Here is a 16,510-nt window from a genome sequence, read left to right on the forward strand (position 1 = left end):
CCTACTTAACAGTGGTCACTTGTCTCTTTCTAATTGGTCCATCTCTTGGGGGAGATAAGCTGAGGCCATAAAAATGCCATTTTCCCCTCGGCGCTTTGCCCCGTGATTTCAGTACCATCAGCCGGTCTTGCTTTTGCAGTTGCTGCGTCATTCGTGACAGCTTGTTTTCCCTATTCCTTCCTCATTCGTGAACCTGAATTCTACAGAAAGAAACCGTTCCTCCTCTGCCCTTCAATTACGTGTTTACGTGAGTACGGACTCCTGGGTGTCTGTTTCACTCGGGATTGGAGTCCAGTCTTCTCGTTGTTTATTTTGTCCGAGTTGTCCATCGGGAACCCCTGCTGGCTGGCTGTCCCGTTCCCTGCTTTCTATTTCAAGTCCTTCCGTATTTTCTGGCTCATGCGATGTCTCAGTCCAGTTGGTATTTTCCCTGCTCAAGCCTTGGAACCAACCACTCCTCCGTGAAGCCCATCCTCACCTCTCTGAATTTGTTTCCCAGGCACCACTGTGGTCCAGCCCCCACCGTCTGCCAGAGGCGCCAGTCCCCAGATGGCAGACAGCTTGCTCGTGAGGTCATGGCTCCTGACAGCGTCGGAGCTCACCGGTGTTCCCGGCAGGACGAGCAGCGCGTGCCTTGCGGTGCCCCTCGGCGGCTCTTTCCCACATAGCAAGAAGAGTTCTGGTGTGTGACCAGACAAGGAGCCGGTGGCTCTGCAGCAATTCCGGCTTCTGCCAGCCCGGGGAGCCTGAAACCAGGAATCAAACCTCTGTCCTCATTTTTCTAAAAATAGTTCTTCAGGAAGCAGGATCCAGAGGAGCACAGTGACTCCAAGAGCTGAGGCACCGGGAGAACCAGGAGCCAGGGCACGGTCACAGGGCATCGCATCAGCTGGCTCCTCGCTGCCTGGCACTTGACATGCAGCACTGGCATGAAGTCTCGAGACATCTTTGGCAGGTGCACGGCAAATTTACAGACAGCTGAGGGCCAGGGATTGAACTGCTCACGAGGGCATTAGGGGACTGCTGACTCTGAACCACAGTGTGAGAGGCCTTAGGGCTCCTGCTAAAAATGCGTCACTCAAAGCATCTAGAAGCAAGTATGAAAAAGTGAGAAGCGTGCATTGTCGTTCTGATCACAGGTAAAACACCCAAACCAATTGCGCTTCTGAGAAACATAGCCCCAGTGCTGCCAGGTTCTCCGACTGTGAGACATGAAAACGAGGGGCTTCACAAAGATTCATCAGCTCAGGTGCCATCAGGTGTCGCAAATAGTCCGTGAACTTTACAAGGAAGAGGCAGTGGCTTCGGGAGCTTGGAAGGCTGCCCAGTCAGTCCCGCTCCCTGATTCGCTCTGAGAGACGAGAACTAGGAAGCCAGTGAGTCTCGTCCTCACCTTTAGGAGTCAGTTGTGAAAACTGCAGAGCTTAGAGACGGAGCTCGCTGAGTTCCAGCTCCAGCCCGGCCCACTGCGAGGTGCACCTCCTCGGCCCAGCATTTGCCTCTCTGGCTCCGTCTCTCATCTGTAGAAGAACAAGAACACAGCCTCACTCAGCTCTCCTTAAGTCAGCACCTGCTACGTGCCACGTTATGGGCCAGGCCCCAGAGAGATATGGTGGATCCTCTTCTCTCCCTGGGTTTGCAATTTTTGAACTTTTGTTCTGTGAATGGGAACCCTCAATAAGGGCTGTGGCTGTGGCATAGTAGGCTACACCTCTGTCTGTGGTGCCGGCATCCCATAGGGGTACTGGTCTGAGTCTCAGCTGCTCCTCTTCTGGTCCAGCTCTCTGCTATGGCTTGGAAAGCAGGGGAGGATAGCCTAAATGCCTGGGCCCTACACCTGTGTTGGAGACCAGGAAGAAGCCCGTGGCTCCTGGCTTCGGATCAGCCCAGCTCTAGCCGTTGTGGTCATTTAGGGAGTGAACCAGCGGATGGAAGACCTCTCTGTCTCCCTCCCTCTGTCTATAACTATCTCTCAAATAAATACATAACTGTTAAAAAAAACCCTCAAATACATTATTTCTGTCTGGGCTGCACATCCCACCGTGGACGTTCTTTCAGGTGGTGGTGGTGGTGGCCTCCTCATGGGCCCGCATCTTTTTTTTCTTTTCTTTTTTGAGCGTGTTCCGCTCTTGTTTCCACAGAGCAGAGGAAGACAGAGTCGAAGGGGCAGTCCCAGCAGGAGAAGCGCCGTGCCTGAGAGACTGGCTGGAGCCCAGATGTGTGGAGGAGAGGGGGCAGGCCAGTGGGGTCGGGCTGGGAAGGGCAGGGGTGGGCACGGTGCCTTTGAGGACCCGGAAGAAGGAAGCAGGCTGTGCCCTGGTGCGGCGGGCCACTGAGGGAGGCTCAGCGGGGCAGATGCTGCGAGGGGCCGGGAGCCAGCGGGGGAGCTCAGGCACGGTTTAGGGGAACTGGAGTCATGAAGGGCGATCAACAGGCGTGATCCCGGGTGCAGTGAGATAACACCTCCTGCAGTGCGGGCCACATGGGAGGTCGCGGTGAGGGGTCCTGCCGTGCTGTTACTGCTCTGGCGCTGCTTCTGCTGGCGTGTCTACTGCTGCTGCTGCGGCGGCTGCCACTGCTGTTGCCTCTGCTACCCAACTACTGCTGTGACCGCACTGCTGCCTGTGCCACTAGTGCTGCTACGGCTCCTGCAGCTCGTGTGGGGCTGTGCTGTGGCGCAGCAGGTTAACCCACTGCTTGTGCACCAGTTTCCTGCATCGGAGTGCCAGTTCGAATCCCAGCTACCTTGCATCTGATCCAGCTTCCCTCTGACTCACCTGGGAAGGCAGCAGAAGATGACTGGAGTGCTTGGGCTCTGCCACCCGTGTGGGAGACTAGGTTGGGGTTCCTGGCTCCTGGCTTTGGCCTGGCCCAACCTTGGTTGTTGCAACCACTTGGCGAATGATCCAGTGGATAGCAGATCTCTCTTTCTGCATCTCTCCCTTGTTCTCTGTTGCTTTGCCTTTCAAATAACTAAACAAATCTTTAAAACAGTAAGACTGGGGCTGGCACTGTGGCTCAGTAGGTTAATCCTCCGCCTGTGGCACCAGCATCCCCTATAGGCCCCGCTTCTAGTCCTGGCTACTCCTCTTCTGATCCAGCTCTCTGCTGTGGCCTGGGAAAGCAGTAGAAGATGGCCCAAGTCCTTGGGCCCCTGCACCCATGTGGGAGACCCGGAGAAAGCTCCTGGCTCCTGGCTTCGGATCGGCGCAGCTCCAACCATTGCAGCCAATTAGGGAGTGAACCAGTGGATGGAACACCTATCTCTCTGTCTCTCCCTCTCACTGTCTGTAACTCTATCACTCAAATAAATAAATAAAATCTTTGAAAAGAAAACAGTAAGACTAGCGTTCCTACTACTGCCTTTATATCCTTACAATTAACCCTTCTCAGGAAGCGTTAAGGTTTTGTTAGTGAGCTCTGGTACATCTGAAGACCCCAAGCTGGACCCCAGCCACTCTGTCCCCTCTGTTGGCTCTTGGGGAAGTCACCCCGACTCAGCAGGTGCTGTGGGGAGTGGGGAGGCTGTTGGAGGCCCTCACAGCTGGTAGGAAGCCCTGGTTGGGAGCAAGCAGGCTCCGGCTGCAGCTGCAGGCGGCCAGCACCCATGGGTGTTATTTCCTGCTCCCATGGCTGTGCACAATTCATGAAAAGCTGATTTCCACCCAAAGGTTTGTTTGTTCCATGGCAGGTCCCGGATACCCACCTGGTGCCAAGCACTGCTGTGGGTGCAACAGGATAAGACATCTCCGAGCCCTCTCACTGCTCATGTCGTCAGCAGAGTACCAGAGAAGGCGCCGCGGGAAGCTATCAGAGCACCTGTGTCTACCTGTTAGAACCTGCAGTGTTGGGAGGTAAGCTGGAGTACTCCCCAGTGGCCCACGTGGGCATCTGTGGGCGGCCTTGCGGCTACCACAGTACATTGTGGGACTGGTGGGTTCCTGCTTTAAGCAGATAAACTGTGAATGAAAGATAATGTTATCAAAGGGATAGTACAATCAGCCCCTCCGGAGAGCCAGCCATCTGGTCAACCACCACACACAGCACTCACCAGCCCTGGCCTATGAAACACAGCTTCCGTCCTCAGATGTACATTGCCCTGGGTCCACCTTATCTCTGGGCTGGGAGGAGGGAGCTGGAAGCCATCCACCTGCATGGGAAGGCATCAGGTAGAAGCATGAACACAGGCTCAGCATCGCCCAGACACACCCACAGAAGGAAGGTCCACTCAGCTACAGTCATGCAGGCCTCGTGCTGGAGCCGGGCAGCTGAGATGAGCAAGCTGCCATCCTTGACTTCCCAGATCTCTCTCACACACAGAGAAGGATTCACACCGGCCGGCATTGTGGCGATCCTGGTGAAGCCTCCACCTGTGAAGCCACCATCCCATATGGGTGCCACTTCATGTCCCAGCTGCTCCACTTCCTGTCCAGCTCCCTGCTAATGCAAATGGGAAAACACTGGAGGTGGCCCAAGTGCTTAGGCCCCTGCACCCAGGTGGGAGACTCGGTTGAGGCTCCTGGCTTCGTCTTGGCCCAGACCCAGTTGTTGTGGCCGTCTGGGGAGTGAGTCAGCAGATGGAAGATCTGTCTCTCCCTGTATCTCTAAAATGCTGTATCTCAAATAAATAGATAAGTCTTCTTCTTCTTCTTTTTATTTGACAGATAGAGTTAGACAGTGAGAGAGAGAGAGACAGAGAGAAAGGTCTTTCTTCCGTTGGTTTACCCCCCAAATGGCCGCTATTGCCGGCGCTGCGCCAATCTGAAGCCAGGAGCCAGGTGCTTCCTCCTGGTCTCCCATGGGGTGCAGGGCCCAAGCACTTGGGCCATCCTCCACTGCCCTCCCAGGCCACAGCAGAGAGCTGGACTGGAAGAGAAGCAACTGGGACCAGAACCTAGTGCCCATATGGGATGCTGGCGCCACAGGCGGAGGATTAACCAAGTGAACCACGGCACCGGCCCCCTCCTTTTTTTTTTTAGAAAAGGACATTTGCAATGTGAGTGATGGTATTCAGGAGGGCCCCAGGGGCTTCTGCAGGGGTGGAGTTGCTGGGAGCAAGAGAGGGTGGGTCTGGGGGTGCAGGGAGGGGGTTTGGGGAGGAGGAGCTCAGCAGGTGTCCCATGAGAGATGAGCAGGCCACCGGAGAGGTCATTGTGTGCGCAGCGTGTGAGGGACAGCAGAAAGCACTGGGAGAAGGCTGGAGCCCTGGACACTGGTGGGGGAGGCACCAGCACCCACCCACGACAGCTGTTGCCACGGCCACACAGCCTGAGAGTGGCGACAAAGGCCGGATGACCCTGCCAGCCAGTCGCCCACAGAACTTGCGGTTTGCACGTGGACGCCACAAGGATGCAGGCAACGGGCGGTGCCACACTCGGTGCTGTGGAGCCTGGACAGCCCTCTTTACCCTCGCTCCCAGCCCAGGCCCTGCCTTGCCCTCTCTGGGAGGTCACCATGAGGGCGACTGGGGCCATAATCCTTCCATTTCTGATCCCTGCAGGTGCGTCCCTGGACTCCAGGTGGGTTATTGTCGTTGTTGCTTGTTGCAGGAAGGTTATTGAAATCACAATCCAATATACAGAAATTGCAGATGTAGTCATTTAAGTTTGAAAAGCAAACATGAAAATGAAAGCAAACATGACAAACTACTAAATTTCCAGTTCCCAGCGTGGGAAGCTGGTTGTTGGCAATATTGTACTTTGCATATTTCACCTTTCTTTGTCCTTTACTTTTTTTTAAAGATTTATTTATTTGAAAGGTAGAGTTGGAGATGTGGGGAGCAACCAGGACTAGACTGAGTTACTGGAATTAAGACTTATTCTATGCATCTGCTCTCCCACAATATGGCGCTGGGAGAGGAGAAAACAGCTTCTACGCAGCTGCCTCCAGTTCAACCAATAAACTGTAGGACCTACTCCTGATTGGAGGAGAGCAGCGTACTCGGCGTGTGGGCAGCCGAGTTAGGATTGGCGGAGGAGGACTATAAAGGAGGAGAGAGACGGCATTCACCAGGAACATCTAAGGGGAACATCTGAGGGAACACCTGTGCAGCCCCCGAGAGAGCCGGCCGGCAGTGTGCCGCTCCCCTGCGGAAGTGGGGAATGTGGCCAGGGGGAACTGCCCTTCCACGGAGGTGGAAGGGATAGTAGCCAACCCGGGAAGAACCAGCAGCAAACCCGGGGAGGGCCGAGCAGACGAAAGAACAGCGCAGGGTCCTGTGTCGTTCCTCCACGAAGACGGGGAGCGACAGGAGAGGAAGACACACACACACACACACAGAGGGAGAGGGAGAGAGTAGAGGAAGGCCACAGTCCCCTGCTCTGCTCTGTGTATGGAGCGCAACCTGAGCTCGTGTTTCTGAAGGCTGTGGAACTGACGGATCTTTCACCCGCACTGGCTCTAAGGTGCTCTAAGGGGGCAATCGCTCGCCTTGCCAAGGAAGGTGGTGCCGGCGCCCCGGGAGCCCACGCAGCGCCCTCCCTGTGTCTTCACTCCTTCTGTCCTCCAGGGACTGCTGACGTGTCCTGCAGGGCCTGGTGCCTGCATGGCGCGGGGCAGCCTTCAGTTAACACTTGGTGTGGAGGCAAACGCTACTGAGAGTGGCTTCCGCCTCAGTGTCTGCAGAAAGAGAAGATCCAAGGTACTTCAAAAAGTCCGTGGACAGATGCAATTACACGGTGTTTATTTTTGTGCAAAAAATCTGAACTCCACAAGTCGCTTTTCTTTAAGATTTTTTAAAAATTCATTTGAAAGGCAGAGTTAGAGAGAAAAAAGAGGGAGATACGGAGAGAGGGATCTTCCGTGTGCTGGTTCACTCTCCAAATGGCTGCAATAGCCAGAGTTGGACCAGGTGGAGGCCAGGAGCCAGGAGCTTCATCCGGTTCTCCCCTTGAGAGGCAGGAGCCCATGTACTGCCTTCCTCTGCTGCTTTCCCAGGCCACAGCAGAGAGCTGGATTGGAAGAGGAGCAGCTGGGACTACAACCGGCGCCCAAATGGGATGCCGGCGCATCAGACCAGGGCTTTAACCTACTGCGCCACAGCACCGGCGCCCCACAATCTTTCTTTCTTTTTTCTTTTTTTTGAAAGGAAGAGTGGACAGTTGAGAGAGAGAGAGACAGAGAGAAATGGCCACTGTGGCCAGTGCACTGCTGCTGGTGCACCGTGCTGATCCGAAGCAGTGCTTCTCCTGGTCTCCCATGCGGGTGCAGGGCCCAAGCACCTGGGCCATCCTCCACTGCCCTCCCAGGCCACAGCAGAGAGCTGGACTGGAAGAGGGGCAACCAGGACAGAATCAGGCACCCCGACCAGAACTAGAACCTGGTGTGCCGGCGCCGCAGGTGGAGGATTAGCCTAGTGAGCTGTGGCGACGGCCCACAATCTTTCTTAAGACTCCTCGTGTATGTCTTATAGATCCCGGCTGTGAATCAGTGTGGCCATGGAAGTGATGATGTGGGCTGAACCCTGTGGACGGGAAACGTCAGTGTGGCAGTGGGGAGCAAGCCCAGCCTGGTAAGACAGAACAGTGCACCTGGCTAGGCAGGCGTCTGCAGGCCAGTCAGCAGGGAGCAGAGGGCGGGCCTCATCCCTGCTGTGGAAGGGGGCGGGGACAAGTTTTGCTTCCTTCTCTCTATTCCATACACATACAGATCATTCCAGCAGTGAGCGCTTAGCATTTGTGTTTGCAGGGAAAAGAGTGCTAATTTTATTCAAGGAGACAAGAGTGGAGGAGGGAGGGCTGGGGAGCGGTCAGGCTTGTGGCCTGACTCGGGCCTGTGCTGGCCTGGCAGGTCCCAGGCTCACTGCTCCCTGTGGGAAGGGAAACTGATGCGCAGAGCTACCCGCCGTTTAAGGGCAACGCCTCCTGTGTGCTGCTGCTGTCTCTGGTGTTTGGGTTCAGAGAAAACTTGGGACACATCCAGGCTCCCTGGCTTAGCAGCTGTGTGCCTCTGAGCAATTCTGTAAACTTTCTGAACGGGCGCCTCCCCCACCGTGATGTAGACGTACTCCCGGTCTGGCAGACAGAGCGGGCACAGGGGCCTGCCGGCGTTCTGAGGAAGGCATGGGTGCTGTGTGTGTTGTTTCTGTATACACAGCACAGTGTGTCTGTGTGCTGTGTGTGCACATGAGTCTGTGTGGGTTCTATGTATATACACTGTATGTGTGTGCTGTGTGTACACAGTGAGTCTGTGTGCTGTGTGTGCACAGTGTGTCTGTGTGGGTTCTATGTATATACACTGTGTGTGTGCTGTGTGTACACAGTGTGTCTGTGTGCTGTGTGTGCACAGTGAGTCTGTGTGGGTTCTGTGTATATACACTGTGTGTGTGCTGTGTGTACACAGTGTGTCTGTGTGCTGTGTGTGCACAGTGAGTCTGTGTGGGTTCTATGTATATACACTGTGTGTGTGCTGTGTGTACACAGTGAGTCTGTGTGCTGTGTGTGCACAGTGAGTCTGTGTGGGTTCTATGTATATACACTGTGTGTGTGCTGTGTGTACACAGTGTGTCTGTGTGCTGTGTGTGCACAGTGTGTCTGTGTGGGTTCTATATATATACACTGTGTGTGTGCTGTGTGTACACAGTGTGTCTGTGTGCTGTGTGTGCACAGTGAGTCTGTGTGCGTTCTGTGTATATACACTGTGTGTGTGCTGTGTGTACACAGTGTATCTGTGTGCTGTGTGTGCACAGTGAGTCTGTGTGGGTTCTATGTATATACACTGTGTGTGTGCTGTGTGTACACAGTGTGTGTGTTCTGTGTGTACACAGTGTGCCTGTGTGTCATTTCTGTATACACAGTACAGTGTGTCTGTGTGTATTATATGTACATATACAGCGTTTATCTGTGTGTCTCTGTGTATTATATCTATATACACAATGTTTCTCTGTTCTATGTGTATACACAGCGTGTGTGTGTGTTCCATGTATATACAGTGTGTTGTGTCTTCTATGTATACACACAGTGTGTTCTGTATATATAGTGTGTCTGTGTGTGTTCTACTTGTATACACTGTATGTGTGTTCCACGTATACACAGTGTCTGTGTATGTTCTGTATATACACAGTATGTCTGTGTGTGTTCTAAGTATATACACTGTATGTGTGTTCTGTGTTTACACAGTGTGTCTGTGTGCCGTGTGTACAGAGTGAGTCTGTGTGGGTTCTATGTATATAAATTGTGTGTGCTGTGTGTACACAGTGTGTCTGTGTGTGTTCTGTGTATATACACAGTGTGTCTGTGTGTGTTCTGTGTGTACACAGTGTGTGTGGGCTATATGTACATATACAGTGTTTGTGTGTCTCTTTGTATTGTATCTATATACACAGTGTTTCTCTGTTCTATGTGTATACACAGTGTCTGTGTGTGTTCTGTGTATACACAGTATGTCTGTGCATTCTATGTATATACACTGTGTGTGTGTGTGTGTTCTGTGTGTACACAGTGTGTCTGTGTGTACACAGTGAGTCTGTGTGGGTTCTATGTATAACATTGTGTGTACTACGTGTGCACAGTGTGTCTGTGTGTGGTCCCTCAGGGTTCCTCCACCATGGATTTCTGATGCGCTATACTCTTGGTGTACCCAGGAAGGGCGGGAAGGGGCAGAAAGTGCCACAGAGCTGCCAGGGGTCCGTGCAGCCCTCTGCCCTTGCCCACCCCTCTTGTGCTTCACTGTGGTGCCCGCAGGGCTGCCGCAGAGCTGCCCAGTGGAGCAGAGGAGGGGTCAGAGCGAGGAGAAGCTGCCGGGACGGCGGACACAGCACTGTGTGTGTGTCAGATCCCAAAGGCCGCTCTGCCTAGTGCAGTGTGTCCACTGCCGTCACGGGGCCTCCCCGCAGGCCGCGAAGCTTCCCCGGACGCCGGGTGTGATTCCTCGCCTCCTGCAGCCCCTGGAGCTGGCAGCCAGGATTCCACATCTTGGCCTCTCAGCCGCCCAGAGGACACCAACCAAGCGGCCGATGGGGTCCTTGATCTCAGATAAAACGACATCGTTTGGTTGTGGCCGAGGTCTTACTCCTGGAGGGTTTGAGCCGTGCCAAGCACTGGGAGATAAGAGTGTCTTTGGTTTCGTTTTCTCAGATCTGTGTTCTTTAACCTCTGCTCCTCTGCACTGAGCTCGCTTCCTCCACACAGAGAATAACAGTAGATCATACCGGCGGTTCTGGAGTTGAACTGGGAAAGTGCATGCAGAGGGCGTTGCCTTTGGGCCACAAAAATTATGGTGCAATTTGTTGCTTGTGAACTGAATGCCCTGCTCGTCGGACTGCCGGCTGCTCCCCAGCTTCCTGCGATCCTTGCCTCTCCCACCACCCCGCCTGCTATTTTTCTATTGCTAAATGTTGACAACCAGTTGTGCTGAGATGGCACCGAGAGACCGGAGCTGCAGCCTCTTTCCGCTCCTCTTCTCTCACGCAGGACGTGCACACTACTGCGTCGTATTTTAGGAGATTTCAGAATCAATTCAAATAGTAAACAAACCCACAAGGGGGCTGGCATTGTGGCGCAGCGGGTTAGTGCCCTGGCTTGAAGCGCCGGCATCCCATATGGGCTCTGGTTCAAGACCCAGCTGTTCCACTTCTGATCCAGCTCTCTGCTGTGGCCTGGGAAAGCAGTGGAAGATGGCCCAAGTCTTTGGGCCCCTGCACCCACATGGGAGACCTGGAGGAAGCTCCTGGCTCCTGGCTTCAGATCGGTGCAGCTCCAGTGGTTGCAGCCAACTGGGGAGTGAACCATCATATGGAGGACCTCTCTTTCTCTCTCTCTCTCTCTCTCTCTCTCTCTCTCTCTCTCTCTCTTTCTCTGCCTCTCCTCTCTCTGTGTAACTCTGACTTTCAAATAAATAAATAAATAAATAAATCTTTTTTTTTTTTTTTTTATTTTTTTTTTATTTTTTTTTATTTTTGACAGGCAGAGTGGACAGTGAGAGAGAGAGAGACAGTAAATAAATAAATCTTTTAAAAAACGCACAAGGAGTTCCTATTTTAAATATAAAGAACGAAGCAAGTTAAACATAAAATTAGGCAAACAGAATCCCAATTTGGTGGCACTTGATACACACCTAGGGGAGGTTTACCTCCTGCAGTACTTGGTCTGAAACCGTGGCAGTTCAGTAATGCAGACCTTCTTAACCTTGGCATTGCTGACATTGGGGCCAGGTGCCGGGACCATGCTGTGCACTGTGAGACATTAATAGCATCTCTGGTTTCTCTCTCTGAGATGCCAACAGCAGCCCCACTGACAACCAAAAATGTCTCCAGACAACACCACGTGTCCCTTGGGGGTGACACAGCGGGTCCCAGGCAGAACCACTGGGCTAACCCATTAGTGATCAATTCTTAGCTTCAGCTAAAAAAAAAATCTAGATTATTTCATAAAAATGAAAGAAACACTGGTACGTGTTGCGGCGTGCTTGACTCTTAAAGTCTGACACCAGCCCTGCTAATGCAGCTGGGACAGCAGTGGAGGATGCCCAAGTGCTCGGGCCCCTGCACCCACATGGGAGACCCGGAAGAAGCTCCTGGCTCCTGGCTTCGGATCGGTGCAGCTCCGGTGGTTGCGGCCAACTGGGGAGTGAACCAACGGATGGAAGACCTCTCTCTCTCTCTCTCTCTCTCTCTCTCTCTAACTCTGCCTTTCAGATAAATACAATGAGTCTTTAAAAAGAAGAAGAGAGAGAAGATGACAAGAGGAGGAGTAGGAAGCTCTACTGAATCGGCACCTCTTTCACTGGACTAAGAGTACAGACTTCTTTAAAAAAGAAAAAAACAAAAACAAGAACGACTGAGCAGGTGATGAGCCCCAGCCAGGAGAGACTGTGGATTCCACTAATCTGGGTGTCCGTCGGGGCAAATGCACGAGGCTGAAAGGGGACAAAGGTCGTCGGCGAGTGCAGTGCCAATGGGCAGGAGGGAGTGCACGGGGTGACGCAAACGTTTAGAAACCGGATGCTGGGGAGGCTGCAGGACGGCATAGATTTACGAAGACTCATGGCGCTGTACAGCCTGGACGGCCGAGGCTGATGGTGGGTGATTTCGCCTCTATGCAGCTGCGTTTAAAAACCACGAAAAAGTCTGGAGGGGCCGCTGTGCTGCAGAGAGAAGAATCAAACCAGGAGGTAAAAGTAATCCCAGAGTTCCCTCTAACTACAGAAAACAGTCTCCTGAAAAGACAGAGAGGTCGGGACCCCACGTCGTCTTGACCCCAATGACCGTTAGACAAGCCCACAATATTTGTGCTGGGCAGACAGCTGCAGCGTCTGTTAGCACCTGATGTAGCCCAACGGGCTGCCTAATCAGCTCTGCTGTGTATCTTTCTATGGAAAATAATGGGTATGCATGGCCACCCATGTTCAAAACGGCCAGGAAGACACCAGGGGCACCAGCCTGGCGTGTCTGGCGAGACAGTCTATGTTTTCTGCTAGAAAAGTAAGAGAATCCACAGGAACACTGTGCTAATGGGGTACGCAGAGTGTGACACAAAATACAAAGAGGAAAAGGTTTGAAACCACCCAGAATTTCCCGTTGCCCACTCAAACCTCTACCATCATCAAAATTTTTTTTTCTCTCCTCGTTGGTTTGCATTAAATGACAGCTGCTGTTGTTATTCAAAGAAATTCTGGGGACCTTCGGTGTGATGGGCCACCACACGCTCAGCTGCCGCCGGTTTCCTGTAAAACGTGTTGGCTCTTCTTGTAGACACCGCGTGACCTCCAGGGGGTTCATGAACTGTCTGGCGTGCTAGCCAGGGCTGTGGCCACCACTGCACGGGGCCTTTTCCTGGCCGTGCTGCAGACAGACACTAACCTGGCAGAAGGCACAGCCGTTGGTGAGGCCACACTTGATCCTTCCAGAACCTGCAGCCCGGTGGAGGGAAGCGCAGATGGTTAAACAGCAGTGTTTGAGCAAATCATCCTACGGCCGCAATCGGGCTAAAGAAAGGTGATGAGACAAACCCTCACCCAACCCTGCCCTTTAGCTGGAAACCGGACAACGAGAGATCCTCGCAGTAATTCTAACTTCCTCCAAACACCACACGCACACAAATTTCCTCTTTAATAACTCTGCGACCCCAGCTTCCCGTATGGGGCCGGTTCGAGTCCTGACTGCTCCACTTCTGACCCAGCTTCCTGCTAATGCACATGGGAAAGCAGTAGAAGTACTCAAGTACTTGAGCTCCCTGCGTTCTCGTAGGAGACCCGGATGGAGCTCCAGGCTCCTGGCTGGGTTGCTTGAGAAGTGCACCAAAGGATGGGAATGCCTGCCCCGTGTCTCAGACGAACCCTTAAAAATGCTGAGAAACGCTGTCCTTGTTTTAAAGCCTGGTAAGCTGGGGACTGCGGTGATCGCCGCATCTATGTGGGCAGGAAGGCGGCCAGGGAAACTGCAAGCCCAGAGTGCCTGGCTGCTCCGGAAAAAGCAGTGGAACTCACGAACACTTCTGACAAGGGAGGTCGGAGGCAGGTGGGGCGCCGACGTCCCTGATTAAATCCCCCAGTTTCCTAGAACATCCTGTTCGGCTTTTGCTAATCAATAGGCAGATTAACAGGGCCACAGGGTTTGTCCCAGGTGTCTTCTCTGAAATGCACACACCGCCAGACCACAGTTGCACGGCAACATCTCACTCATCGGGACTCCTGCCACGCACACCGGCCGTAACCCGGATCTTAGAAAATACGGAAATAAGGGAAAAAAGGCAGCGTCTCCAGAACAAGTCCAAAGATTCTTTTCAAACCTTAAATGTTGCTTGCCTCCTCTGGGCAAATACGCTCAATGTCAGAAGTCATGTGAGAAGTTTTCATAGGAGCAGCTGTCAGTCCAGTGCCAAAATTAGGTCAAAAAAGCACACGTCTGGGATGAACTAGGATTCTCACCAACCAAGTGCTGCAAGGTAGGCTAATTCCAAAATACCAAGTCATCGTCTACTGGTTGAGATCATCATGCTTTCCCAACTTTGAGTTAAAAACTTCTAGAAACCGCAGGTGGGGGTGTTGCTGGGGTGAGGCACTGATTCATAAACAGATCTGCTCCCGCTAAGAAGGTCCGGCATACTGACCGTTCTGCTTAATCTCCTTAGAGGCGCGTTGTAACAACCACTTTCTGAAGTTTGGTCGGAGAGAGGCGCACACAGAACTCCTGTCCACGGGCTCACTCCCCAGTGCCCACCGCGGCTCCTGGCCGGGGCTGAAGCCAGGAGTCAGGGACTCCCTTGTGGGTGGCAGGACCCGTCACCTTCTGCTCCCGGCATCAGAACTAGCAGAAAGCTGGACTCTGGACTCTGCTGAACCCAGTTCCTCCCATCCGGTTACGAGCCTCCTAACAGAGGCACCAAGCTCCGCCCATAGCCGGTCTGTTCATTGGCCTATTGCTTCCTTTCATACTCAAATTTTTTTTAAAGAAAAAGTAAAATCCTTTTCCATGGACTGCAGAGTTCTTTCTTTTCCTTTTTTTTTTTTTTTTTTAAGTTTTAGAGCCACACAATTCTGGGGCAAGAGGACCCTGGTGTGGTGGTGCTGTGGCCCCTCACGAATGTTCTCTCCTCTGATGAGTCTGCATTAGACGGAAGGGCTGTCCTTGCTTCAGAACGGTCTATCTGAATACAGAATTCGGTGCTCCGCTTGTCCAGCCAGGGGTGAGGCTGTGCCTCTGAGCGGCCTCAAGACGCCCCAGGGCCCCGCAGCCCCCTTCTGTGTCCCCTGTGTCCCCTGTTCGGGGCAGCCTGGCACAGATGGAGTTTCTTCCTCCCTGTTGGCTCACTTCTGGGCCACTAAGCCGTCTGCTCTCCCGCATCTCTGGCTCTTCTCAGCACCTGTCTTTCTTGGTTCTGTCATGGGCTCTTGCGCAACGTCCCTCCCAGCAAGACCCAGGTCCACCGGCCCCGCTAAGGGAGATGCTGCCTGCTGGGCCACTTCAAGTCTCAAAGACAATTTCAGATTCAGCGTCCTGGAGCCAGAGGCACTTCTGAAGGAAAGCAGTTTCCCTGCACAGATGGGTGGTGTGGTGGCCTCCTACCCTTGTGGGTAGTTAACTGTGGTCTCCACTAGTCGTTTCTGTTTTGTGAAGTCATAAACAGACCCTTGTAGGACCGACTGCCCCAGAGCATAGCGTCCCCACACGCTGTGCTGCTGAGTTATTCGGGACACTCTCTCTGCTCCACGTGCAAGACGGCTCCTCACCCACAGCTCTACTGCAGTCAGTACAAAGAAGCCCGGCCCGGGAGGCAGACCTGAGTGCTGCATCTCCGGCTGCTGCTTAGAGCTAGCATGGGGACTACTCACCTCATCGGTTTGCAAAAAAAAAAAAAAAAAAAAAAAGAATTCATGTATGGGAAACTGTTCCATCAGTGGAAAACACTTTAAGGGTATTATAGGAAGATAATTTTCTGGATATTTAAGACAGACTTATTTTAAAAAAAATTTGGGAATTGCAGAAAAGAGTTATTGGACAGAAAATCTAGTCTGGGCACTTTTTTCTAAGACACCCATGGAAAAGACATTGTAAAGAAAAACAGACTTGGGGCAAGCGCTGTGGCGTAGCGGGTTAAGCCGTCGCCTGCAGTGCCAGCATCCCATTTTGGGGCCGGTTCTAGTCCCGGCTGCTCCGCTTCTGATCCAGCTCTCTGCTATGGCCTGGGAAAGGCAGTGGCAGATGGCCCAAGTCCTTGGGCCCCTGCACCCACGTGGGAGACCCGGAAGAGGCTCCTGGCTCCTGGCTTTGGAGCAGTGCAGTTCCAGCTGTTATGGCCATTTGGGGAGTGAACCAACAGATGGAAGACCTCTCTCTCTCTCTGCCTCTCCTTCTCTCTCTGTGAAACTCCGACTTTCAAATAAATAAATAAATCTTTAAAAAAAGAAAAAGAAAAGCAGACTTCGTCCCTGGACACGACGTGTGGCACTGAGTGGCCACAGTCAGGAGTTCCTTGTGGACTTGACCATCAAAGCATCGGCTGGGGGGTGGGGAGGGGCAGCACTCGTGTTCAGTGTTATCCAGGGTCCTTTCTGTGGTAGGAGGAGAGTCCAGTGACAGAAGTTGTACATCTCAGAAAGAAAAGCGGCTTTCCACGCTGGTTTCAGCCGGTGCAGGGTTTCTTTGCCAGGGAACTATCAGCGTGAAACCCTTGTGAGAAATGAGTGTAAACTGCGCGAAAGACAGGGAATGAAAAAATCCAGGAACTAGAACGAGGCTATCAGATAGGAAGTGCAAGGACTGGGGTGAAAGGTGACAAAAATGTCAACCACGTGGCAACAAACTAGATCAGAGTTTACAAACCCAAGCTTGAAGAAAGCAGGTGAAGCCGAGGGTGGGCTCCGGTGGGGGCTGCGTATTTAATTATGGGAGATGGAACTGAACTAGCTGGCATGATTTTTTTAATCTTGACAAACCAAAACTCAAAAGAAACCTAAAACCTGCAAAGTTAGTATGCTCCTGAGAAGGTCTTTTTATTTTAGTTAAAAAAAATTACTATTTATTTGCTTGGGGGTGGGGATGGGGAGAGAGAGATTCCCTACCTCCTGGTTTACT

General features: G+C 52.7%; 1 long non-coding RNA gene across 1 annotated transcript; it reads left to right on the forward strand.

Annotated features, from left to right (window-relative positions):
• Positions 1-126: 126 nt before the first annotated feature.
• Positions 127-2,001, forward strand: LOC127487834 (uncharacterized). The gene is made up of 2 exons (XR_007915087.3): positions 127-247; positions 500-2,001. It is a non-coding gene; the product is annotated as an uncharacterized LOC127487834 (long non-coding RNA).
• Positions 2,002-16,510: the final 14,509 nt, after the last annotated feature.

This window comes from Oryctolagus cuniculus, chromosome 5 (genome assembly GCF_051225735.1).
Source record: "Oryctolagus cuniculus isolate XC-2025 breed Fujian yellow rabbit chromosome 5, ASM5122573v1, whole genome shotgun sequence".
Lineage (NCBI taxonomy): Eukaryota > Metazoa > Chordata > Mammalia > Lagomorpha > Leporidae > Oryctolagus > Oryctolagus cuniculus.